Below are 26,586 nucleotides of genomic sequence, written 5' to 3' on the forward strand. Positions count from 1 at the left end.
CTAGAAAATGAATTATTGAAGTGTGAAAGCGGAACTGTGTATTGAAAATTGCAAAACACGCAGAGGCTGGCTGGTCTGCCTTATCAGAGAAGCTGGTTTGTTAGAACTTTAGTGGTTAAACCTTAAAGGTACCTCTACCTCCTATTAGAAGCAAATGCTCAACCCCTTTTTTCCTGGCTCTTGCCCCTGGAAATAATCCCATAGCTAATATGTTGTAAATGTTAATGAATTCAGTATTGTCTTGCACTGTCTCCTGCATTTTAATCACCATGTAATCTGGAGTGGTAACTATATTTCCCAAACCCCAACCTGGGACATGTTCCCTACTAGATGGTCTGATCCACAGCTGTAAACTGCCTGAGAGAAGACATCCATTGTTAGAGAAATACTGGAATTTCTGGAGTGTAAAAAGTATAATTAGAACCATACTGGATTTCTGGGCTATTACTAAATAGTTTGTTCTAGAACTAAATTTGAGGGAAAGGAAAAGAAGAGGGAGTGAGATTAAAAATGACTAAATACTTAACTAGGTGTCAGCTATTGAAAAAAAAGCTTATTTTTACAGTTACTATTTTAATCTTTCTAACAATCCTGTTATGAATGCTTCCGTTTTATGGATAGGGAAACAGAACCTTCAAGAAATTAGGTAATCTGTTCAAGGTCACACAAATTCTAAATGCCAGAACTAGAACTGAAGCTATTTAAGGTGATGGCCCTTTGGCAAAACCAAGTCAGACTCTTAGTACTATTGTGTGTTTCTTCAAAACAATTGAAATATATCTTTCCAACATCAATCAGTTCTCCCATTCTCTAATATCAACTAGGTGTCCTACAATGCAATTTAATTCTGACTCTAACAACCTGGAGTTAGTGCAGAACCAAGGGAGCTTAATTCCACAAGACTGCCTATATTTTAGATGTCAGCAGGAAATGGGGTCCTTACGCTACCTGCACACTGCCTAGCTTGCTACAAATTTAGGAGTTCTTACAACTCTCCATTCATCAACCTGTAAGCTCCTTCAAACTTCATTGTTTCAGAGGTTTTAACGGTCTCATTACATAGGCACAATTGATTAAATCATTGGGTAGTGGTGACTGAATTCAATCTCCAACCCTTCTCCCTTCCTCAGAGGTTGGGGGTCAGGTGGAACTGATAGTTCTAACCTTCTAATCGTGTGATTGGTTCCTCTGTAACCCATCTTGAGGCTATCAAGGGGCCTACCGAGAGTTACCTCATTACCATAAACTCTCATATGGTCAAAAGGGACCTGTTATGGATGATAAAAGAAACTCTTATCACTCAGAGAGTTCCAAAGATTTTAGGAACTCTTGCCAGGATCCAGAGACAAAGACCAAATATACATTTTTTTTTTTTATTTTACCATAACCATCCATTCTTTTAATACAGATCACAGAAACTTACTCTACTCATAAGCTTAAATTTATTCAACAGGGCCTCTTGGTTCAGAGGAAAGGAATTATGATGGGACAGATTAAGTCAATGTGCTACAAAGATGAAATATATCAATCTATGTGACCTAGTTCTAGTACCAGAAGGGAATTCATTCCTGAAAAGTGCCTTTTAGAGACCAACCTCAGGACCTTTTGGCTACTTAAGAGAATATGTATCCAACATTTAAAAAATATTTAGTATGTATGTATGTATGTATGTATTTATGTTGATGCGTTATAGTTCCATAGTGTTTAAAATTGAATGTAAACATGAAAATCTGAATTACTGGCTGAAAATATCATAACTAAGCAGATTAGTTATGATGAATGACTCTGAACTTGGAGAGAATAAAAGACCACCACCTGCCCATCTCTATCAGGTACCTATCAGAAAGGAGAAAATTTCTCTGTATATTTAGAATATAAGAAGACAGTTCTGAGTTTGGATTTTATAAGTATCAGTTTAAACATTTAAAGGAAACTTAAAATAATTATAATAATCAATCACATATTTCTATGTTTAATCTTTCTTTTCCTGCTAGGCAATAAGCACACAAAGGTAAGCACTGAGTTCTTATTCACCATTGAGTCCCCAGTAAGTAGCCTAGCATCTGGCACATAACAGGAGTATAATAAAGATTTGTTGAATAAACGAATCAGGAAGACCTAGTTTTGAATCTTGACCTCAGTATTTACTGTGACCTTGAACAAATTACCTGACCTATTAAAGCCTCAGTTTCCTCAATATTTATAGTGATAGTACTGTTTAATAATAAAATTTGCCCAAGTAAATTTGAAGATCTAATTGACTTTATTAAATGATTCATGAATTAGGCAAAACCCCACCTAGCAAGTAGAGAGGCACTCTGAGGAGTTACACAAAATGGAAGATTTTTATAGACAGAGCATGGAATAAGAAAGTTATTAGCACAAGAAAAGGGTTGTTCCCCAGGAGGCTGTTTGCTAGGGGAAAAAGCAAGGTGTCTTATCTTGCAGATTACCTCATCTTTCTTTTGTAAATGGAGAGGACCCAGGTGACAGACTCATTGGTGCTGATGAAAAACAAAACAAAACATTTCCTGACTGACTGGTTAAGGTCACATTTCTGGGGGAGGTTGAAACTGCAGTTAGATTGGATATTAAGCCCTGGTTTGGGAACTTGGTCTAAGTGACACTATTTTCAGCCTGTGGTTTTCTTTTTTTCTTTTCTTTTCTTTTCTTTTCTTTTCTTTTCTTTTCTTTTTTTTTAATTTTTAAATGTTTATTTTTTTGTGTGTGAGAGAGAGAAAGTGTGAGCATCAGAGGGGCAGAGAAGGATGGAGACACAGAATCGGAAGCAGGCTCCAGTCTCAGTGTTGTCAGCAAGAGCCAGATGCAAGGCCAGAACTCAGGAGCCATGAAATCATGACCTGAGCCAAAGTCAAATGCTTAACTGACTGAGCCATCTAGGCGCCCCCAGCCTGTGCTTTTCTTTTCTTTCTTTTTTCCTTTTCCTTTTTCTTTCTTTCTTTCTTTCTTTCTTTCTTTCTTTCTTTCTTTCTTTTCTTTTCTTTTCTTTTCTTTTCTTTCTTTCTTTCCTTCTCTTTCTTTTCTTTTCTTTCTTTCTTTCTTTCTTTCTTTCTTTCTTTCTTTCTTTCTTTTCTCTCTCCAGTACTAACCTTTTTATTTTGGGGGAGATATTGGTGAGATAACACATGCAGGTTACTTATCATACAGCATGGTGAGTAGTATGCATTCAGTAAAAGTTAGCTACTATTATTGTGTTTACCAAAGTTTAAAGGGCACAGAGGGAATAACAAGAATAAAATTTATATTACTATCTATGGCCCATACTTCCATAATTCATTCAATATATTATTTTGTGAAAGCTCCTAGATTAAATTGACTCCATTCTATTGATTATCTTGCATTTAGTAGATATTAATGCTCATTGAATGAATGTATGAATGCATAAATAGGAATGTAGTATTAAATTTTAAGCAGGTGGCTGAGTATATAATATGTGATAAATATAATGATGAACAAAATACAATCTCTGCCCTAAAGATCTTAGAGTATGTTTGTGGGAAAAATATCTAAATAGATCATTGCCATGAAGTATGATAAATACTGAGTTGGAAACATCTAAAAACCAATAATTATACACATGCATACACAGAGCTGCAGAGTGAATGGCCATGGGTGCATTAACGTGAGAGTCAATAGTTCAGAAAGCTTTCTCACATCCATATCCTTTTTATCACTTGAGGGAAACATTTTATGTCTTTTGTGCCCATTTCTCAGATGCAGAAATTGAAGCTAAGAGGATTTCAGTGAATTGTCCCAGATTTTATAGCCCTAGAGATTAAATGCATGTATTTTGAGATCTCATCCCATGTCCCTACTACCCAACATTTCCTTTAATGTCAGTCCTTTAATAGCTAACAGTAGTATTTTTTTAAATTTTGGATACTTATGGTTCTAATTGTATCCTGCATATGTAGTTCTCATTCGATGAGTCTTTCTTCATTAACTTTTTCCTGTCTATGAATTTACAACTTAACAAATAGTCCTGGGGCATCTGGTTGGCTCAGTTGGTGGAGCATCCAACTCTTGATTTCGACTCAGGTCAAGATCCCAAGGTCGTGGGATTAAGCCCTGTGATAGGCTCCATGCTGAGCCTGGAGCCTGCTTGAGACATTCTCTCTCTCTCCCTCTCTCCCTCTCTCCCTCTCCCCCTCTCCCTGAGCCCCTCCCCCACTCGTGTGCGCATGCACACACACACACACACACACACACACACACACACACTATCTCTCTCTCTCAAAAAAAAAAAAAAAAAAAACTCTTATAAAGTGATAAATAGGCCAAGGAGCTCTGAATGAAAGTTGCAGTGAGGACTTTGATTCTTAAACTAATTAGACCAGGTGAGTATTTTCTTTTATAGGAGGCCTTAACATTAGTAAAATGGGGCTAATACTGTTGATCTCAGAGAGCTACTATGAAGATTAAAAAGATAAAACATTTGTAAAGCCCAGACTGGGTGCTCTGTATTAGATGGTTCTCGTCCTCTTTCCCTGTCAGACTCTGCTATGCTTCACGGTACCCACTGCCTGCTCTGCAACTCCAAGCAACTCTAATGTCCACAAAATGGCTTTAGAACTCCAAAGATAACATTGTTTGGAAATAGCATTACAGAAAACACACACGCAGCAGGACTGAAGACATACCGCATTTTACTTACACAAGAAAGTTAATGGCTTCCGTTATGTCTATATCAACCCCTCCTCACTGTGAGACCGCAGCCCGGGCTGTATTACCAGGCAGAGACTGCACAATTCCAGAGATTTTTCGAACTGTTACAAATTAGAATCCACGAGGGAAAGGCTCACTAGAGGACATCACAGGCGAGGTTATCATTTTTTCCTTTTGAAGTTGGGCCTCATATCTTTTTCTCATTATAATCATTACTTTGAAATATGATTTTTTTAAACAGTAATTTTCTAGAACAAAAGGGATAATACCATATTTCAAAAGCTTTACTGTGAAATTAAACCTTTGAACTACTGTGAAAGAAATTATTCCCTCAAGGCTGCAAGGCTTAAAGGTTATTAAAAATTTAATTTTAAGGAAGGCATCCAGGAAAAAAAAGTGTATAAATGCTACTTAGAACTCAGATTGCCCAACTTAATAACTCCCATTGCTCCTTATTTTTAAATAATCTGGAAGTGTGAACAAATGCACTCCCATTTTTTTCCGTGGCAAATCAGTATGTCAACAGATGGCTGGCAGTGCTCCTTAACATCGTCTGTCTTCAACTGGAGGTACATGCACTGCAGTGGTTCTGCTGGTATCTTCTGTCTCCCCCATTTAAAAGATAATAGCACAATGTAGAAGTATTACACACAGGATTCACTGAACTGAAAGAATCCCCCAAACTCCAGATATTGTAATAAAGAACAAGTATCCAGACCACAGTATAAATGGCCCATGCTGGTATGGTAGGAAAAGTTTCCATTTTCTCATCTGTGAAGTGAAAATAATTTTCTTCATCCTGTGATACGGACGTGATATTAATGCTTCTCCATTGATCAGACAATGTGACCTCAGGCTTCTAACTTTCTTTGTGTTCCAGTTTCCTTATCTGCAAAATGAGGATAAGAACAATACTTACCTCATCTATGTCATAGAGTTGGCATGAAGATTAAATCGATTCATATCTATACAATGCAGGGGATGGTAACTGGCACATAGTAAACATAATGTATTATTATTGTTATTATTAATTTTAATCCTACCATGTCCAAGTAATATAACGCATTCTTAAGAGAAAAGAGCAAATACATAGTAAGTCCATGCTTATTTTTTTAATGTTTATTTATTTATTTTGAGAGAGAGAGCACAGCGGGGGAGGGGCAGAGAAAGAGGGAGAGAGAGAGGGAATCCCAAGCAGGTTCTTTGATGTCAGCACAGAGCCCGACATGGGACTTGATCTCATGAACCATGAGATTGTGACCTGAGCTGAAATCAAGAGTCAGCTGCTTAACTGACTGAGCCACCCAGGTGTCCCAGGAAGTCCATGCTCTTAAGGAGCTCACAAGTAAGTAGGAGACTAACTGAATAAGGTACTGTGATTAAAAGCAAAACAAACAAACAAACAAACAAAAAACCCCAGCACATTAGAATGACAAATCAGTGGTATGCTCAGTATCCTCATCTGTGATTTGGATTTGCCTGTGTGGTAGACTGGGTGAGAAGAGGATGTGGTTAGGGGAGGGTTCCCCAAGGAGGTGCCTCAGGAAAATCATTCTAGGCATAAGGGAGTGAAAGTTCATGGAGTATAAATAAAACCTATTTCCCAGGAACACTGTGGAAGAAACAAATGACATGAAGCTATACTTCTCCATCCTGACTGCAATTCAAGATCATCCATTAAGCTGCTTAAAAATACCATTTTTGATCTACTGAATCAGAATCTGCTGGCCTGCAGTCTGGGTATTGGTGATATTAACAACACATATAAGTAATTCTGTGGCACAGCCAGGGTTGAGAACCACTAAGAAATGCACTTTGAAAGCATATTGTAAACAGTGAATCTCAATACAAATGCTAGATATTGTGATGATTGTGTAGTATCTATTTATTTTTGACTGTCCTAAATTGTTTACCAGGTAAGATTTTTACAAACTTTACTTATATTGGCGGTAACAGTGGAGCTGGAGACTATTACATCTTCTCCATGCTGTGCAGTGAGAACCACCAATAGTGTGGTAGAACTTATGACCCTTTCCAAGGCCATGCAGGAGCCTGAGGATGTCAGCCCTCACAGCTCCCTGTGCTTGTGGACTGGTTTGGTGATCCCCTGGGTGTCAGGAGTTCTTCTGAGAGCTTTATGGAATGGATCAATGAGGATAACCTCAAAGGTTTTGTGCGTGGAATCTTTGCATCCCAGTAAGAATTCAAGACTCTCAGAGCCCCACAGCAGCATCCAGCTCACTCCTCTGCAATAGACTGAAGGCTTCGGGCAAACTAGCCGGTTAACACCAGGATGAACAGGCTTGCCAGCGGTAGCACCCTTAGGAACTGGGAGTTCACGGCCACCTCGTCGCTCACGAATCTGAAATACGGCATAACCTTGCTTGGCCTTGTATCCCAGTCTGTGTGCTTTATCAGGCCAGGTTGGGCAGGGGTTCCTGTGGAGTGTAGAGAGCTGGAGGTACTGGCAGCAGCACAACCTGAGAAGAAAGCGCATTACACTGGACTGTTTCTTCCTCCTTAGCTCCTGGGGGGGTATGTGTAAGTGCCTGTCCTGCTTACCTTTGAGCAGATGGCTGCCGCCACATGGAAAGGAAAGAGCCTTCCTCCCATGATCTTTTTTGGACCTATTACTGCTTAGTATCTAAATAGGTAAATACAATGATCTCAAGCCCTTTACACGTATAGTGTTTTGTTGTTTTTGCTATTTTGTTTGTTTTGGTTTGTTTTTGGTATGAGGTTTTTTGTTTCGTTTTATTTTTATTTTTATTTTTATTTTTATTCATTTTTTTGCTAAGTATGTTCACACACTGGGGCCAGAAGTGGCAAGCAAGACCGTGAATGACAAGCACAAGAAATTGGACTCACAATGAAACTTTTTCCAAGTTGGGAAATGATTAGGTGTGGTGCTTAAAATAGAGATTGTCTCTGCTCTTCTGTTTCTTATGGAATAACCCATGTTAGGACAGAGATCCTCATAGAACTAACCAGGTGTCCAATGCACTCAGAAAGAACCAGATTTGTCTCTCCTTGACATCATTCACTTGCTGAATCTCACCTGCAAAGGTTCTCACCCAGGACACAGTAACCTTGAACCTACCATAACTGTAAGCTTTTCCTACTAGATTGTGTGCTCCTTGAGGGCAGTGACAATATGTCTGTCATCCACTGTTTCTCTAGCACCTTGCATGGTGCTTGTCATATAGTAGGCACCAACAAAGATTTATCTAGAAAGGATAGTTGAATTTTTCCTTCCAGTGGGTGTAATGTGAATGCTATTTGGATCTCTGTTCACTGCCTTTGGGAAAAGGGTTGTTTCCCTATATTCTTAGTTGTTAGCTTATTTTAAAAGGATGTTTATGAGAGCTAGTGGCATGTTCCTGGTATGATTACTGTAAACAATTATTTTCAGAGTAATGTGGACAAATAATTCAATTCTGTTGTGTACTTCCACACCAGGCAGGGGTAAGGTCTATGTTTGCCCTTCTGGGCTATCACCTTGAACTTCTGCCTTGAACATGAAGCTATTAAGACATTCTGTTTCTCTTCTGAAGTCCTTGGTGTTGCCCTTTCTTTCTTTGCTTATCTAGAGTTCAGCAAAGCAAACCATTCATTATATATTTTTAAGAAAAATTGCAAAGACTATGCAATATGTATAACATGTAATTCCTTATTAGTGTGACTGTTGCTCTCCTAAATGCCTAGTATGTCAGATAAAATGAATTTTCTCATTAACCTCATGCATGCCAACTTGTCAAATTATGATGAACCAAACAAGACTGTACCCAGAAATTGAGCTGCCATCATTACGTTTATATGGCTTTGCCAATTAGTCTATAAATAACACATTTTTAACACACTTCACAGTTTTGAAACTAAACCGCTTCTGAATGTTCTGAAATATAAGAATAGCAAAAAGACTATCCAAAGAAAGTAAAAGAAAATGATTTGCTCTTATTAGAGGAAATTAACATTATTTAGAGGAACAAGGGATCAGACAATCATATAGACATTCAACAAATATTTATTGGATGTCTGATCTGTGAATACAGTTTTCTTGGGTGTAGTAGGTGTGACTTAGTACACAAGTTACTGGAATTTTTCCTTCAATAGAAAATTATTATTTAAATAATAACATAATTTAAATGTTTATTACACCTATATGGATTCAGGGTATTAGCAATGGAGTACCAAGATGAATAAGACAAATCACTATATTTATGGAACTCACACTTGATAGTGAAGTCAGATAAAAAATGATTAGAAAAGAAATTGGGAAGGTAATAGTAGTACATACATACATATATACATAGTAGTATACATACATATATAGCAGCAGGATGATAGCAGTTAAGGAAAGAAAGATAGATACCAGAAAAGGGAGGATTTGTAAAGCAGGAAATTATTTGACATAATTGTAAAGTTGAGGACCTGTCTAAAGAATGAAAATGATTTGGGGGACTATGACCTGTGTTTGTTTGAATCATAGTTTTTGAGTTCTAACATATGTTTGGAGGAAACTCTGGGGTTTGCATGAGGGACTGGCAGGGAACATTGTCAATGCTCAGTGTCTCATCAGTTACAGAGAGTAACCCAGTTTTGTTTCCATCATGCACACTGCCTTTTGACAAAGACAAACAAGGGTGAAAGTTAACAGGACCCAACTTCTTTTGAAGGTACTTTAGAATAACTCATCCCTGGTGAAGATTTTCACCCTCCATGCCCAGTAACCATATAAACTACTTTTGCCAACCATTTTTTTCTTCTTAAAAAGAGTTCTGGTAAATACGATTTTCCCCATCAAGTTTTATTTCAAGTGATGTTTTAGTGCCCTGTGAGACCTTACTGTAACACCCATAACTACTGCTATGCCCTGCTATCAAGTGAAATAAGACACAGATGCACACTTCCCATCCCTACTCATAAATGGCACAGACAAGGTCTGTCTCCCCCTGCTAACGTGACCCCACAAGAAAAGAAAGCACATCTCTCTTATTGACTGATTTGTGTCCAGTACTTAGCATTGCTCAATAAAGATGTGTGGAGTAAATCAAGAATAAGCTAACTTAATCCTCACAACCCTCAAGTTCTTTTTTGAGCTGGTGTAGTGAACAAATGTCATTTTTCCCCAGAGTAAAGTTGATACCCATTCAACTCAAATCTTATATTGATTTCATTTAAGAGTGTAGATTCTCATCACAAGAAAGAAATGAAAAGAGAAGCATGTAATTACGAGAGGAGAGAGACAGGCATCTTCTAATTAATTAAGAAATGATGCAATTCTGGTCCCTTTATTTTAATAGAAACATTATTTCCGTTTTCATTCTGAATCAGGAGGTATGGGAATGAGATGAAGATTGCAGGAGCATGAGAAGGGAAGAGTCACACATAATTGGAGTCTGCAAGTGTAGATGGTACATCTCCAAAGCCTGGCAGTGGAGGGAAAATAGTGGGCACAGGACAGCTTCATTTCCTTGAGAGAAACCAAACACGGTTCTTTGCAAAAATCTTGTGTTCACTTACTTTTTGAAGGGAAAATAATAACAACTAACAAATGCCATTACAGGGCATGCTTTGGCAAAATAATTTGTACTATAATTATACAGACTCAGATTCTCCTATATTAAATGGGAATATAAATATTCCTTCTCATATGGAGTATCATGTATCATGCAAAGTGCTTAAGGTGCTGGTACATACTTTATAAGTAACTCTTCACCTCAGGCCTGGAAAGGAAACATTTATTAATCTCACTTCATGGGTGGAGGGAACATGGGCAGGAGAAATGAACTAAGTCCCCCCTACTCCATCTCTTAACTAGAAAATGGAAGAGCCAGGACTCTAATTCAGGCTTTCAGTAAAAAACACTCTTTCTTCTGAAGTAAATTTTGATAACTTATTTTTTTCAGTTGCAGAGGCTTTGTTTTGTTATTTTTTTTTAATTTGCTAATCTTGATAATGTATTTTTTCTTGTCTTGTAGTACATAGTTTTAGAGTTTGTCAGTTTTAGACTTGAATTAAAAATGTGCTTATTTGATGGTCAAACAGGCATCCTCTAATCATATATTAATGGTAATGATTTCTGTTTGAGCATCTTCAGGTTCCTAAAACTAAATGGCCACAGGTTTCAAAGTGAGATACAGAGAGATATGTTTATGCATCCACAAAGAGAGAGAGAGCTGGGGAAGGGGAGAGATGTACACTCATACAGATGCATGGGACAGCCCTGAAGTGGGGTTTCTTGACAACCCAGTATCTGGGAAGGGGCTGAGCCAAGAGCAATTTGCAGTAATTACACTTGAAAGAAGTAACAGAGTCCTCTCCATCTGGACAATGAAAGGGCAAGGTGCAGACATGAGCAAAAGAACTAATACCATGCAGAAGGAATGCGTTGTACCTTCTGTTATTATTAAATGCTAGTGGTGCATCAGACATTGCCCTGCTAGCTAGCTAGTTTTCGTGTGCTATCTTCACTCTTTAATAACGTGCTATCGTCTCAGGATTAACATAGCTTTTAGAAGCACAGTCTGGAGATCTTTCATTTTTCCTGGGTATCCCACTTGTCCAGACAAGTACTGAGCTGGCTTTTTATGAAAACTGGAGTCTGCCTTTATCTGTAAGATGTACTGAAAAGTGTAGGTGATTGGGAATGAATAACTTGTCTCAAATTTAATTTATTTTGGTTGGAAAGACAGTGATATCAATAACTGGGAGATGTGCTTGAAGCCTTGAAACTGGAAAACTCTGACATGGACACTCACAAAGGTCACCTCCATGAGGGCAGGGAGCAGAGTAAGCAGGTAATCACCCAGAACTTCCCAGATCAAATCTGTAAATCCGTGAAATGATTATCACTACATCCTGAGATGTCCATACCAGGTTTCTTAGATAAGCCCATAGGCCCCAGAACAGGAAAAGCCTTTCCTACTCTGACAAAGGTGAGCTGACTCTGCCTTCGGGTGTGATTTTCTGGGCTGCTGAGTACAGTCAGGAGTCACCAATGCTTGACCAGCTGATCACAGGCGCTGACAAGAGGGCATGGGTGTATGTTCTAATTGTTGTTTACCGGATGCTGCATACCTGAAGGAGAGTTAGAGGGAGGCTTCAGTGATGCCACTTTTCATCTTCTCCAGTTTCACTGCCTCCTACTCAACTCCCTGGACTGGGTACACACAGCAGGAAGACAGGCCCTTAGGGTTTGCCCGGAGCAACCTCATTGAAAAATGCCTCCAGCTTCCCCTACTGCAAGTGGAAGGTGGGGGAAAGTGCTCGCACCTGCACATGCTTCCAGGAGCACAGCTCCAGAAATACCCAGGCCTTTGTTAATTCTTCTCCAATAAATATCTGCCGCAGATGGGCTTACATTTCCGGAATCAAGTTTAAACTGCCCGGAAAACTTTATTTATTTATTTTTTTCAACGTTTATTTTTTTTTTTTTTGGGACAGAGAGAGACAGAGCATGCACGGGGGAGGGGCAGAGAGAGAGGGAGACACAGAATCAGAAACAGGCTCCAGGCTCTGAGCCATCAGCCCAGAGCCTGACGTGGGGCTCGAACTCAGGGACCACGAGATCGTGACCTGGCTGAAGTCGGACGCTTAACCGACTGCGCCACCCAGGCGCCCCTGCCCGGAAAACTTTAGATTGGTAATGAGTGGTAAGGAAAGCCTGCTGTTGAGTGGAATGGAATCCTGAAGCCACTGCCTCATTAATCTGAAGTCATCTTTTTTTTTTCTTCTAATTCTAAAATGACTCACAAAGCTCCATTAGGTTTCTTCTCCAAAAAATGCACTGAGGTTCCAAAGAGATGTATTAGCACCTTCCACACAATAAGTAATAACTCTTAGATCTTCAGACTTTTATATCAGAGATGATATCACTTGAACATAACCATGCATTTGTTTTAATCTAAGTGATGAAACAGATAAGAAGTAGTCATTCCCTGATGGAAATCAAGTATGATTCATTATTTGGCAAATGTTTATTAATTTCTTATTAATTGCTATTTACAGAGAATAAAATTATTTTTCTCATATGTCATATTATAATATTGTCTATATGCTCAAGAATCCTTCTGAGATGGTAATTGTTACGATATGTCCTTTTAAATAACTTTTCTTTGTTCTTCCAGTGCTCTAATTCTGATTGTACCAATTATTAACTTGGAAACTTTGGACGGGTTAATTCACTTATTTAAATTTAAGTTCCCTAAAATTTTTAAATGGGTTATTGCTTGAATGGAATGAGATAAATCTGTAAGCCCATACAAATTTCTTTTAACTCAACTGAGTTCAGTACACACTGAGCATACATTCACCACTCCGTATAACTTATTTTCTTTTTCTCAATCATCATATGAAGTAGGTATTATCCAGTCACACAGAGGAGGAAACTGGAGCTCAGAGAGTTAATAAACAATTTTCACAACCAGTGAGTGACAATAAGAATTTGAACCTCAGTCAGGGTGATTCCAGAGCCCCGGCCACCTCCCTAAGCATGAGTCATTGATTTTATAGTTTATTATTCATTTCATTGTGGTCTTTCTTTAGTAAAATACTTCTCCTCTTATATATCTCCTATTTTGCAAAGTCAATTTGCCATGGAACTAATATCATTCATTGAATGTCAAATAAGAACCTGCACTGGCAGAGAAAAGGATAGATGGTACTGAAGATCTGGGAGAGAAAATGAAAAAGATAGAACTAAAATATAAGATGATCAGTTTATCAGCCAGGGAAATTCACACCTAGAATATAAGTTTTGATTGGGAACATTTGCACAATGCTGAAAAATACTCCTTTCTTGAATTTTCACTTCCTTTTTCATACCTTTAATAATTCCGTCCCCTCTTACCCAAATCCTTTCATTCTTGTACAGTTTTCCCTTAGCTTCAGCAAACTGACTTTTTCTCAAAGTTGTGTATTTTCAGCTCCCAACCAGCTAAACTTCATCAGCATCAGTCATTTCTATCCTCAGAATGTGGTTCTCTGGTAGAACCACTGGTAAAGAGTTTTTAGATGAATCCCACAAGAAATGAGGTTCTATTGATCAAAGAAAAAAAAAATGATGAACATGAAAATAGCACTATGTTCCAAGTACTCTATTAGTTTCCAAGAATACGAAGTCAGGTTTAGAGACAGATTCCATTCTCCAAGATACAAACATTTAAACATATAGTAACAGTGACTGATGATAAGGGTAATAATAGAATTGCACCATAGAAACATGAGTGGAGAAAAAACTACCATAAGGAGGTCAAACAAGATTTATAGATGATGTGGCAATAGAAAAATTCTAGAATGGAGAGAAGTTTACCCCATAGAAAAGCAGAACTTGGGCAGTGTAAACCAAGGAAGCACTGTGAGCAAAGACAGGGTGGTATGAACAAATGTCAATGTTTCCATCTGAAGAAGAAGCTAAAAGTGCGAAAACATCAAATTAGTCCTGCTATGAGATTTTATCTTAACCTTAAATATCAAACAAAACAATAACAAACTTTTTAAATTTATTTTTACTTTTTAATGTTTTTATTTATTTTTGAGAGAAAGAGGAGAGAATTCTAGTCGGTGGGGGAGGGGGGCAGAAAGAGAGGGAAGGGAAGAATCCCAAGCAGACCCCACACTGTCAGTGCAGAGCCCTCCTAGGGCTCAAACCCACAAACCACGAGATCATGACCTGAGCTGAAATCAAGAGTTGGACGCTTAACCAAGAGCCACCCAGGCGCCCCAATAATAATAAAATTTGATTTTGGATTAGACAAAGTATGTTCTGTATATATTAAAATATCAGTGGATTAATCCACTTTATTCAAGATTACCTGTTGGTTGACTGTTCTACCAAATGCTTGACTAGCCATTGAACATGCGATGATGAATAAAGTAGACACAATACCTGACACAGACAGTTTATCATCTAGTGGAGAAACAGACATTGAATAACATCAGATAGATAATGTATAGTTTCTAATGCGGTAAGTAGTTTAATAATGCAGTGAATGAAAGAGATGTTTCAGCATAACATTTGCTGGGATTGGTGAACAAGGTCAAGAGAAAAATTCAACCCAGGAATGAATACATACAAAATAAGCAGAGGGGATAAAAGTAGAAACTGTCAAGTGTTTAATTTAAAAAAGAGACAAACATCTGCTTTGGCAAGAGGCTATTGGAAAGGGTTTGAAACATTATATTTGGCTCAAAGTATAAATAGGATTACCCGTGTTGATGTTACTATTCATTTTAAATTAGTTCAGTGGGTTCCCTAAAATAACAAAGATCCAAATTATGAGTGTGATATTCCTCCTCATTTTGTTTTATAGATTTATCTGATACATGCAGTTTGCTTCTAAATATATTTTAAAGATATTAATAAACTAAAATATTCACAAAGATGGATGCCCAAGACCTGCAAATCATGCTGTATGTAGTAATGGGTAACAAAAGAAAAAAAATGCTCCACACCTGGAAGTGGAATGGAATGGTTATAAGAGCTACATCAGACATTATTTTCAGTCCAGCCCTTTCAAGTACTGCCATACCTTTTGGAGAAATTGATTTAATTTCTCTAAGCCTTAATTTGGTAATCTTTATTGGAGAGAAAAATATAACCGATTTCTGGGGCACCTGGATAACTTAGTCGGTTAGGCATCCAACTCTTGATTTTGGCTCAGTATCTCAAGGTTCTTGAGCCCTGAGTATGGCTCCACACTGACAGTGCGGATCCCTGTCTCTCTCTCTCTCCCTCTCTCTCTCTGCCCTGCCTCCCGCTTGCTTGCTCTCTCTGAAAATCAACAAACTTTTAAAACAATGTGTATGTGTATGTGTGTGTGTGTCTGTGTGTGTGTGTATGTATATGTATGTGTATGTGTATATATATATGTATGTGTATATATATATATGTATGTGTGTGTGTATATATATATAAATATAAAACACCTATTTCTTATGTTATTGTGAAGATTAAATAATATAATACATGTAATATGTTCAGAATAATACCTGTCATGTAGTACATGTTCGACAAATGTTAGCCAGTGTATATTTGATGTCTGCTAATTCTGATAACCTACTGTGCTTTCCTAATCTTCAACTTGTTGCACTTCCCTGGCCTCGTTCTTTAGGAAACTGCTCTTCTTCCACTGCAATCCTATAATTCTTGTGGAGCTCCCAACCAAAGCACCCATCTTCCAGATGATGGAGGTGGCCTTGCACCCCAAGCCTAAAGAACCATAATGCTGCATCACCTTGGCCAAAGATTGGTAATGGATCATTATGTGAATGTAGCTGGCCAGTTATAATCCTTCCCTGTTGTTTTTATGTGCTAAGCTGCAGGAAACTTTCTCACGTTTCAGGCTGTCACGGTGTGCTTCAGAGCTAGAGAGGCCATGTCTGTTATCACATATATCATATTGCATACGTATCATATAGAGCAACAGAAGCAACAAATGCGGAATTTAGCTAGGGCTCCCAATCTTATAAAACATTCCCCTTCTGAAGATGGAATGTCCTAGCATCTCCAATGGAAGATTTTGAAAGAGAACTGAAGGCAGAAGCTAGTCTAATGGACTACGTAAGTAGTCGTGATAGTTCATCTGATTCTAAAAGTTCATCATCTTCAGGTAGTGAGGATAGTTCCAGTGACTCAGACAATGAAGAGTACAGATCCTCTCCTTCTGAGCCAGGAACTTGTATCTCAGGACATCCTGTCATGTCTGCCATGCCACAGTGCAGGATTCCTGATATGGATGCTGGCCTGAATAGATCTTATGAGAACAGTGGCCTTCTGATGAGTACTTTAAGAAATGATTTGCAGCTGAATGAATCAGGAAGTGACAGTGATGATGGATATATATATATATATATATATATATATATATATAGGATATATATATATATATATATATATATATATATATATATATAACATGTAAGACGTGGGATAATTTATTTTATACTAAGAGTAAAAACTTCTAAGACTGAAGAAAGTGTCTCTTAACTTTTGATAATAAAAGAAATTAAATTTGATTCAGAACAACAACAACAACAACAACAACAACAAAAATGGCACCGGGCACATATGGAGCCCTGCATACAGCAGGTGCAAGGAAGTGTGGGCCTCTCTCTTCTCAACCTAACCCCAACACCTGAGTAAATGAAGCCAACACATTAATAAAAGTAAAAGTGAGAGATGGGGAGAGTCATGATGAGAAACAGTTCAAGCCCAATCTCTTAGAGACCCAAAGCTTCTCTGGCCCTTGTAGTTTTTGCTTCATTTATGGGAAAATCACCAGTGTCCTGGCAATAAATTTCTATGTGCTGCTTAAGTCAGTTTGGACTGGGTTTCTTTTACTTGAAACTGAAATTGTTCAAACTACTACTGTTGTCATATAATGGCTATTGGTGAATGGCTACTGAGCATGATACTTAGGAACTAATAACTTTTCAGTAAATATTTTGAAATGAATTGAGTGATTTTTTCATATTGATGAGTTGGAAGCTGTTTTCTGCATTAATATATGATTATCAAGGATGAAACAAAGTATATTCAGAATTAATTAAAATTCAGGATCAGAATGTATTGGAAAAAAATAGCATAGGAGAAATAGTCGAGTCTTTCAGGTGAAATGGACTTAAATTCAAACCCCCTTTTATCACTTATTAGTTGTGTGGCCTTGGGAAGAGCCCTTAATTTCTGAGATCAATTCTCCCTGTAAAATAAAGAAAATCAGTACTTTGATATAATGTTATTGTATTAGCATAAATATTTAGTATCCTATACCTTCTCCAACTATCATGAATCTAGGTTCTTTGATTGTATAATCATTTTTTGCATAAGATACAACATACTAATGTTACAAAGCCATATTATAAAAAAATGAAATAAATTCAAAAGACCATATAGTAAATTCCAACTATACTTTTATTTCAAAAGTTTCTAGAGAAAATTTGGTGTGCATTACTTTTAGTATTTTTAAGTAACTGTTTTCAATGAATAGAATGCCATTTTAAATACATGTTAACACTCTTTTAGAAAAATTGTAATACATACCTTGGCAAGCTTTGTTTTGTTTGTTTTATTTTAGAGAGAGAGTGCACATGAGCGGGGGAGAGGAGCAGAGGGAGAGAGACAGAAACTTAAGCAGGTTCCATGCTTAGCATGGAGCCTGATCTGGGTCTCCATGTCATGATCGTGAGACTGTGACCTGAGCCGAAATCAAGAGTTGGGCACTGAACCAACTGAACATGGCAAGCTTTAATTATTGACTAACTACACTGACTTTTCTGGTAATGACTCATGAGTTATTTCCATACCCCAATTTTTAAGTGTATTTCATTGATAAGAATTTTCTTTGTATATTTTAGTATTCTTAGTGAAGTTCTTTGCATAGCCAATAATCGGGGTAGTAAAGCTTAAATCACAGAATCACTGCAGCCCTTGCCTTCTTTTGAATGCTTATCTTTCCTGATAATCAAGGGTATTATTTCCCATAGGCAGCCTCGTACATCTATGACATATTAGAAACTGTCTTTAAAAATCATTTTCCATTACCAAGGGAGTTTGGGATAATGGAATGTGTAGTCACTTCCAATTTGTGTCAAATTTCCTGATGCATTTGTACCACCAACATTTTATCAGCTTGTCACTAGAACAAATGAAGTTGCAAATTGCATTGACTTTTTTTTCATGAAATCTTTGAAACTATTTATTTTTAACATGACTTCTCTCCTTTTTATTTCTATAGTGTAGCAGGCTTGATTTTCAACTTTGAGGGTCTTTGTCACTTAGTGAGTATGGCATTCAGGAGCAATAATTTCCTGGGGCCTTGAAGGTTTTGGGAGAAAAGATTCAGGCATATAGGGCATATTAAAGCTAAATGCAGATTGAAGCAATAAGCATAGAACAATTTGATGAACTACCTGTAGGCAGGAGTGGAGAATTTCTGACACATCAGGAAAGCCATTATGTCCTGTTATGTTCAATAGCCCAGTTGGCCTAAAAGGTTATGGGTGATGTATGTTTTCATTATCTCCTATGCGCTGGATGTCTCAGAAGACCCCAGATGGCTTATTGTGGCTGCGGTTCTCTTCATTTGCACTATAGCAACCTCTGTCGCATCACACCAATATGTTTGTGAGGGTCAGTTTGCTTTGAGGAATATTGTCCCGTGATCTCTGTAATATTCTTCTCCCTGAAAATCTGCAAGGAGTTACCGCCTGGAGAATAACTGAAAGCTCTTCAAAAACACATCTTGATTTCCTGAGTGTCATCTGTCACTGTAAAAGCAATAATAGCAATAAAACATCAATGACATTAGTTATCGTTTGTTGAACATACATTATGTACCAGGCATGCCTTACATACAGTACTTCATTATATGTTCTTTAACATATCCTGTTAAACCAGGTGTCATGATTTATATTTCACATATAAAAAAATAAGATGACATTAAGAAAGTAACTTGTCTAAAACTTGTCCTAGATGCATTAGAGATAGCATTCAAACCACAGGTCTCCCTGACTCTAGAAAATTCTTAACAACTGCAGATCATATTTAGTTCAGCATGAAGAAGCTCACAGTCTAGTTAAAGAGAAAAATATATGTAAATGATACCTATTATACAATAATTTCATTTAAAAAGAATGTGTGTTTAAAGGGCAAGGGAAACAATATGTATTAAGAGCTGTTTATACGTATCTTTAGGGGAAGTAATTAAATCTAAGGAAGGGATCAGAAAATCCATAGAAAAGAGTAATTTATCAGTGGAAACACAGTACCATAAGAACTGGAACCAGTCAGTGTTTAAGCAAAGGCCCAGAATAAGCCCTGAAATTACAATGTGTTGGTGGAGCAGTAAAAAAGTCACGGGTGGCATAGGAATTGAAACACTCGAATGTCTACACCTATGTATATAAGCATAGGAAAAACTAAAGGTGCAGAAGATCAGACTTAAGATGAGAGAGAACAGGAGAGACTGAAGGAAGACTTTCTCTGTTTTTTCTTAAGTGAAGTCAATGAAAATATAAATTTATGAGAGACCTTTTAAAAAAAATTTTTTAACATTTATTCAATTTTGAAAGATGAAGAGAGACAGCATGAGCAGGGGAGGGGCACAGAGAGAGGGAGACAGAGGGAGACACAGGATCGGAAGGAGGCTCCAGACTCTGAGCTGTCAGCACAGAGCCTGACGTGGGGCTTGAATTCACAGACCAAGAGATCATGACCTGAGCTGAAGTCGGACCCTTAACCAACTGAGCCACCCAGGTGCCCCAGAGAGACCTTTATTTTTAAAATAAAATGCGAAGATTTATACCTGTCTTACCTATGATGTGGGATTATTATAACATTGAAACAATTATTATATAGATAAAAGCAGATGTTTTAGGATATGCAGCTTGCCTTTCTTGGCCATGACTGTCTCCTGTCATCTTGAAATTTTTTTTTTCATTTTTTTTCCAAAAGGAAATTAGATAAAATGAATAAACCAAGCTGTATTCATTTTAATGTTGTTTCATATTTACTAACATTTCTTTGTATACTCATTCAAGAAACATTCCACATGGAGTAAAAATGAGGCAGAGGAGACCCCAGTATCTGGCACAGACTATTTATATAAAAGCCTCTCCTTAACTAGTAAAGTCAATTTTGCAGAAATGTCCAGTGCAAACATCATGGTATTTAATAAATAGATGGAATGTCCTTTAAGATGAATCCAATATTAAGTTTGGTCTTCTGCTACAAACAAGTATTCCTTCACTTAAAATGACCTTGTGTCATATGTGTAAAAAGTTTGCTCTAATACAATGGGACTAATCCATTTGTCTTAGAAAGCCGTGCGTTTGTTTTAGAAGAAGAATTTCTCTTTCATTACATAGGCTATTATTTGCTTTGTCAAATCCCTCTTGGCCTTGAGCACACTCTAGAAATAGGGATTCTTTAGAATTGCTGATAAGGATGTTCTACTAAATATTACCCTTTATAAATCTTTGAGGAGGCTCAGGAATTGGTGAAGCAATCTAAAGATTTATATAAGGAGACGTACAAATCTAGCCAAATGAGGACACATCTGGGATGTATCTGGGTCTACCCTCTCAAGGGCCTGTGCTATATAATGCTGATTCCTTTTTTTTTTTTTTTTTATTTTGGAAAGGCAACAATACATATGTACTCCTTTAACTTTTTAACATCTTTGTTGATGTCTAATTGATACATAATGAACTGTACATATTTAAAGCATATGATTTCATAGTTTTGGTGTATGTATATATCCAGGACACCATCACTACAATCAAGATAATGAGCACATCCATCACCCCCAAAAGTTTCCCCTCCCTATTATTTCTTCCCAACCCTTGGTGTCCCATCCTCACAACACCTGATCTGCTTTCTATCATAATTCATTTCCATTTTCTATAATTCTATAGATTCTGTAATTTTCTATAATTTTATATAAATGGAATCATACAGCATATTGTCTAACTTATTTCACCTCAGCATAATTATTTGAAGATTTATCCATATTATAGCATACATGGGTAGTTTATTCCTTTTTATTGCTGGAGTAGTAATTGTATTGTATGAGTATATCAGAGTTTATTCATCCATTCTCCTTTGGCAAGTATAACTCCCTTGAACTTAATGTACCCTTCGTGATCTTTTCTTTCATGTCTCTGATATTATAAATTCCTTGTGAATAAGTATTTCAAAAGCTAGGTTCTCCACTGTCTCTTAATCATAGAGAGGAAAGAAGTACTTTAAGGATACACAGGGGTATAATTACAATATTTATGATGATGATAATTAATAATAATAATAATAATGATAATAATAATAATAATGTGCTTTTAATATGCATAGCACCAGATGAAGCTTGTTGCTATTTCCTAAGCTGGGCATAACATCTCCCTGTTATGGGAATCCTGTTATGGGAGCATCTTAAGCTGGACTAACAACTCCCCTGTTTTATTTTAAATTCTTTTACAAAGCAACCCATGAGTTATGAAGATGTGACTAAAACTATTATGATTAAATTTAATCATTCACTTAATATATTTTGAGGGCCTACTATATTTCAGGCACAGGACTAGGAAAAAGGGATTCAAAAGTAACAAAAGACACATGCTTCTTCTTTCATATTCAAAAGTGGATTTATTGTATGCATAATAAGTTGAAGCATATATACAGGCCCTTCCAAAGCCCTGGCTTTGGCAGTATGTTCACATGGTCACGTATTTTAGAGAGGTTGCAAAATCCATCTGTTTAATTTTAATGCACTGATAAGAACCTCTATCTCTTTATACCCCAGCTTTCCTACTACACACTTTTTCCCAAGAAGAGTAGCATTGGAATTGTCAGGACATTTTGGAGATCCAGCAAAGGGTAGTTGGTGTTGAGAAGTAGATAGATAGAAACATACATATACACATACTTACAAACATACGTACTGCATATGTATAGTTAGCATATGGTTAGCATATAGTAGCACAGATGCATGTGGTTCACAGTTAGTTCTGTGTATATTAATTTAGGACTAGTCACCCCAGGTGAGAAATGGTATGTAGAAATCCTACTGCCCACTCTGCCACCTCACTGGGTTCCATGATCAAAAGGTGCCTATCTATAAACTGTTACACAGTATAAAGTTGTCTAGTGGTGCTGCACGCTGGAATGATGTGAATAGTGGAAGAACAATTAGAATTGAAATGGTTAGACCCAGAAGTTTGTGTGTGTGTGTGTGTGTGTGTGTGTGTGTGTGTGTGTAGGTGTGTAGAGACAAGGGTTGGGGGGAGGAGAAAGGGAAAAAGATGTTAGGCTGATTGATTGATTGATTAGTAAAACTATAATCTTATTTCTCTGTGTATAGGATATTTGTACTATTTATCAACTTTCAGTATTTTATTTTGATGTGATTTATTTTCTCATTTTATTTTTTTAAAGTTCATTTTGAGAGAGAGAGAGAGAGCGCACATATGTGAGTGGGGCAGGGGCAGAGAGAGAGGCAGAGAAAGAGGGAGAGAGAGAATCTCAAGCTGATTCCACACTATCAGGGCAGAGCCCAACACGGTGGCTTAAACTCACTAATTGTGAGATCATGACGTGAGCAGAAATCAAGAGTTGGATGCTTAAACAACTGAGCCATTCAGGCACCCCTATTTTCTCATTTTAAATAAATATTAACATGTGACTTTGATTTTCTATTTCTTACTTTGGATTATATTTATTTGAGTCCTCCCCCAACTTATAAGTACTTGAGGCAACACAAAAGTAGAATCCATTGCTGTTTATATGTTACAGTTCATCAGGAAGACAGGTCAATAAGCATACATTTAAAATACAAGGTTATAAAGGTTAGATAAAAGAACTTCAAGGAGCGTACAGGACAGGAATAAATTCTTACTTGGAAGGATAGAATTCTTGGAGAAAGTGGTGTTAAAGCTGAGATGTAGTGTAAGTTGACCAAAGATATATATGTCCTAGGTGTCCCTGTACCTGTGTGTGGGGTAGGAGAGAAAGATAGGAGGGTGTTGATAGATGTTGTACTTTCCCCTTAGACATACAGAGTTTAAAATATGTGGGTGGGTGACATAAGATCAAATTTTACAGATTTTTAAACATATATTTTATATACAGTGGGTACATACATTTTATAGTTAATCCTGAGGCACATGAGTGAAGAAATGCCAAGACTTCAGGCAGAGAGACCATATTTGATTATGTGTCTTCCAAAACTGTATTTCTTTCCTCTAAGGCAGATGTTCTTAATTCTCTAGAGGCAGTTGTCAAGGAGCAGTTTTCAAACACAGTGGCATTTAGTGAAGGAAGGCTCCTTAAAGTAGTGAATGGTATCTGGGATTCCATTTTAAACACTAATACAATGTAGGCCCCACCCACTTAATCAATGTTTGTTATAGGGAGAGGATCAGAAATAATGGGCTTATGTGTCCATTTTCTACTATTTAATTTGCTTTGCCAACTTGACAAATTATTTCTGTCCTCTAAACTTCAGTTTCCTTATGTTCACAATAGGGGTAAAAATCCCTACCTTATAGGTTGGTTTGAGAACAAGAGGACCTAATAAGATAATCCAGGAGAGAAGTGCCTAGCATAAAATAAATGTTAAGTAAGTTTCAAACGAATATGCACTTTAAAAGTTCCACCATTTTAGGATTAAAAATTTAATTGTAAGATTGGAAATCATAAAACTCCTGGAAGAAAACAAAGACAGTAAGCTCTTTGAGATAGGTCTTTGCTATAGTTTTTTGGATCTGTTCCTGAGGCAAGAACAACAAAAGCAAAAAATAAACCAAAGGGACTGCTTCAAACTAAAATCTTTTGCACAGCAAAGGAAATCATCCACAAAACAGAAAGGCAGTCTCCTGAATGGGAGAAGATATTTGTAAATGATATGTGTGATAAGGGGTTAGTTTCCAAAATGTATAAAGAACTTGCACAACTCAAAATAGGTAGGTAGGTAGGTAGGTAGGTAATGATAGATAGTTAGAGATAGAGATATATCTAAACAAACAAACAAACAAACAAACAGTCCAATTAAAGATGGGCAGAGGTGGGGCGCCTGTGTGGTTCAGTCGGTTGAGCGACAGATTTTGGCTCATATCATGATCTCACTGTTCATGGATTGAAGCCCCATATTGGGCTCTGTGCTGACAGCTCAGAGCCTGGAGCCTGCTTTGGATTCTGTGTCTCCCTCTCTGTCTGCCCCTCCCCTGCTCATGCTCTGTCTCTCTCTCTCTCTCTCTCTCTCAAAAATAAACATTAAAAAAATTATTAAAAAAATGGGCAGAGAACCTTAATAGACATTTCTCCAAAGACATAAAGAAGGTGAACAGAAACATGAAGAGATGCTCAATGTCACTCATCATCAAGGAAAAGCAAATCAAAAACGAAATATCACTTCACACCTGTAATGGGTATTATAAAAATACAAGAAATTAGTGCTGGCGAGGATGTGGACAAAAGGGAACCCTCCTGCACTGTTGGTGAGAATGTAAATTGGTACAGCAATTATAGAAAACAATATGGAAGTTCCTCAATTAAACGTATAACTACTATATGATCCAGCAATTTTATTTCTGGATATTTATCTGAAGAAAATGAAAATACTAATTAGAAAAGATAGGTGCACCCCTGTGTTCACTGAAGCATTATTTACGATAGCCAACATATGAAAGCAACCTAAATGTCCCATTGATAGGAAATGGATAAAGATACATATACACACGCACACATATATAATACACATATACACAATGAAATATTGCAACGGAATATTCCTTAGCCAAGAAAAGAATGAAATCTTGCCATTTGTAAAACATGGATAATAATAGAGGGCATTATGCTAAGTGCAGCAAGTCAGAGAAATCACTATTGACAGTGACAGATGAATATGAAGACCACAGTGATACGGAACATTCATATGAACTCAGTTTCTCAAATGAATCTAAGATAATGGTACCATCATCTTGTACAAAGTATGGTCTCTATCGTTTTAGAAAGAGGAGTATCATCTTTGAATATTAAGTAAATATTAGGGTATTCTCAGAGGGATATAAAATAAGCTTTCAGTGACCTGTTAAAGTTACTCTGTTAGTGGACTTCTGAGCATTATTCAATTTTTTATTAAGTGAATTAATTCAAAGAGACATTATACATGTAGGGGGAAAAAAAAAAAGAAAAAAAGTACCTCATCAAGAATATAAGAGAGGAGCTATTGACAGTATCTCATTATAAAATGATAGAGCTTTTCTTTTTTTAACTAAACTGTAGTTGACATATTATATTCAGGTATATAACATAGTGATTCAAAATTTATATATATTATGAAGTGATCACCGTAATAAATCTAGCCACCATCTGTCACCAAACACACTGACTGTATTTCCGATGTTGTACATTATATCCCTGTGACTTACTTATTCTATAACTGGAAGTCTGTACCTTTTAATACCCATCACATATTTCACCCAGCACCCAACCCCTCTCTTCTGGCAACCACCAGATAGTTCTCTGTACCTAGAAATCTTCTTCTGTTTTGTTTGCTTTGTTCTTTATAGATTACACATATAAGTGAAAGCATGTGGTATTTGTCTTTCTCTGACTTGCTGCCCTTAGCATAATGCCCTCTATTATTATCCATGTTTTACACATGGCAAGACTTCATTCTTTTTCAGGAGTGTCCAAACTGGGCACTTGGCATGGATTATCTTGTTTAATTTCCATAACAGTAACTTGGGGTTGATATTATTATTTTCACTTTTGAAATGAAATACTTAGGCAGATTTGGAAACTAACTTTTTAAAAAGGATTCTTAGTTAAGAGGAGGGGGAGTGAACTTGTCTTTTCTAGGGCCCAGCTCTCAAGCTGATGGTCTCGCCATGGCACAGCAACAAAGAAAGCTCTTGTTTTTTTTTTGTTTTGTTTTGTTTTGTTTTTTAATTTTTTTTTTTCAACGTTTATTTATTTTTGGGATAGAGAGAGACAGAGAATGAACGGGGGAGGGGCAGAGAGAGAGGGAGACACAGAATCAGAAACAGGCTCCAGGCTCTGAGCCATCAGCCCAGAGCCCGACGCGGGGCTCGAACTCACGGACCGCGAGATCGTGACCTGAGCTGAAGTCGGACGCTCAACCGACTGAGCCACCCAGGCGCCCCAGAAAGCTCTTGTTTTTAAAACAGAGGGTCAGCAACAGCCACATCCTCAAGTCATTTTCCTCTTTGGAAAAAAAAAAAAAAGACAACATCCTCAAAGACCAAAAGTATCTTATCTCTGTTCTTTCAGGATCTGCACCAGTTCTACCCAATAAGGTGACCCACATATGTAAAATTACATTTTCTAGTAGATGCATTTTTAAAAAGTTAAAAGAAATAGGTAAAATTCACTATAATAAAATT

At 37.1% G+C, this 26,586-nt stretch overlaps 1 protein-coding gene and 2 pseudogenes across 4 annotated transcripts in view; 2 read left to right on the forward strand and 1 right to left on the reverse strand.

Moving 5' to 3' along the window:
- Positions 1 to 26,586, forward strand: part of TENM4 (teneurin transmembrane protein 4) — a 2,911,279-nt gene that overhangs the window by 786,053 nt on the left and 2,098,640 nt on the right. The window lies entirely within an intron of this gene.
- Positions 6,621 to 15,694, reverse strand: LOC123600398 (annotated as a pseudogene).
- On the forward strand, positions 15,670 to 16,525 carry LOC123600399 (annotated as a pseudogene).

The sequence above is a fragment of the Leopardus geoffroyi genome, chromosome D1 (genome assembly GCF_018350155.1).
Source record: "Leopardus geoffroyi isolate Oge1 chromosome D1, O.geoffroyi_Oge1_pat1.0, whole genome shotgun sequence".
NCBI classification, from domain to species: Eukaryota; Metazoa; Chordata; class Mammalia; order Carnivora; family Felidae; genus Leopardus; species Leopardus geoffroyi.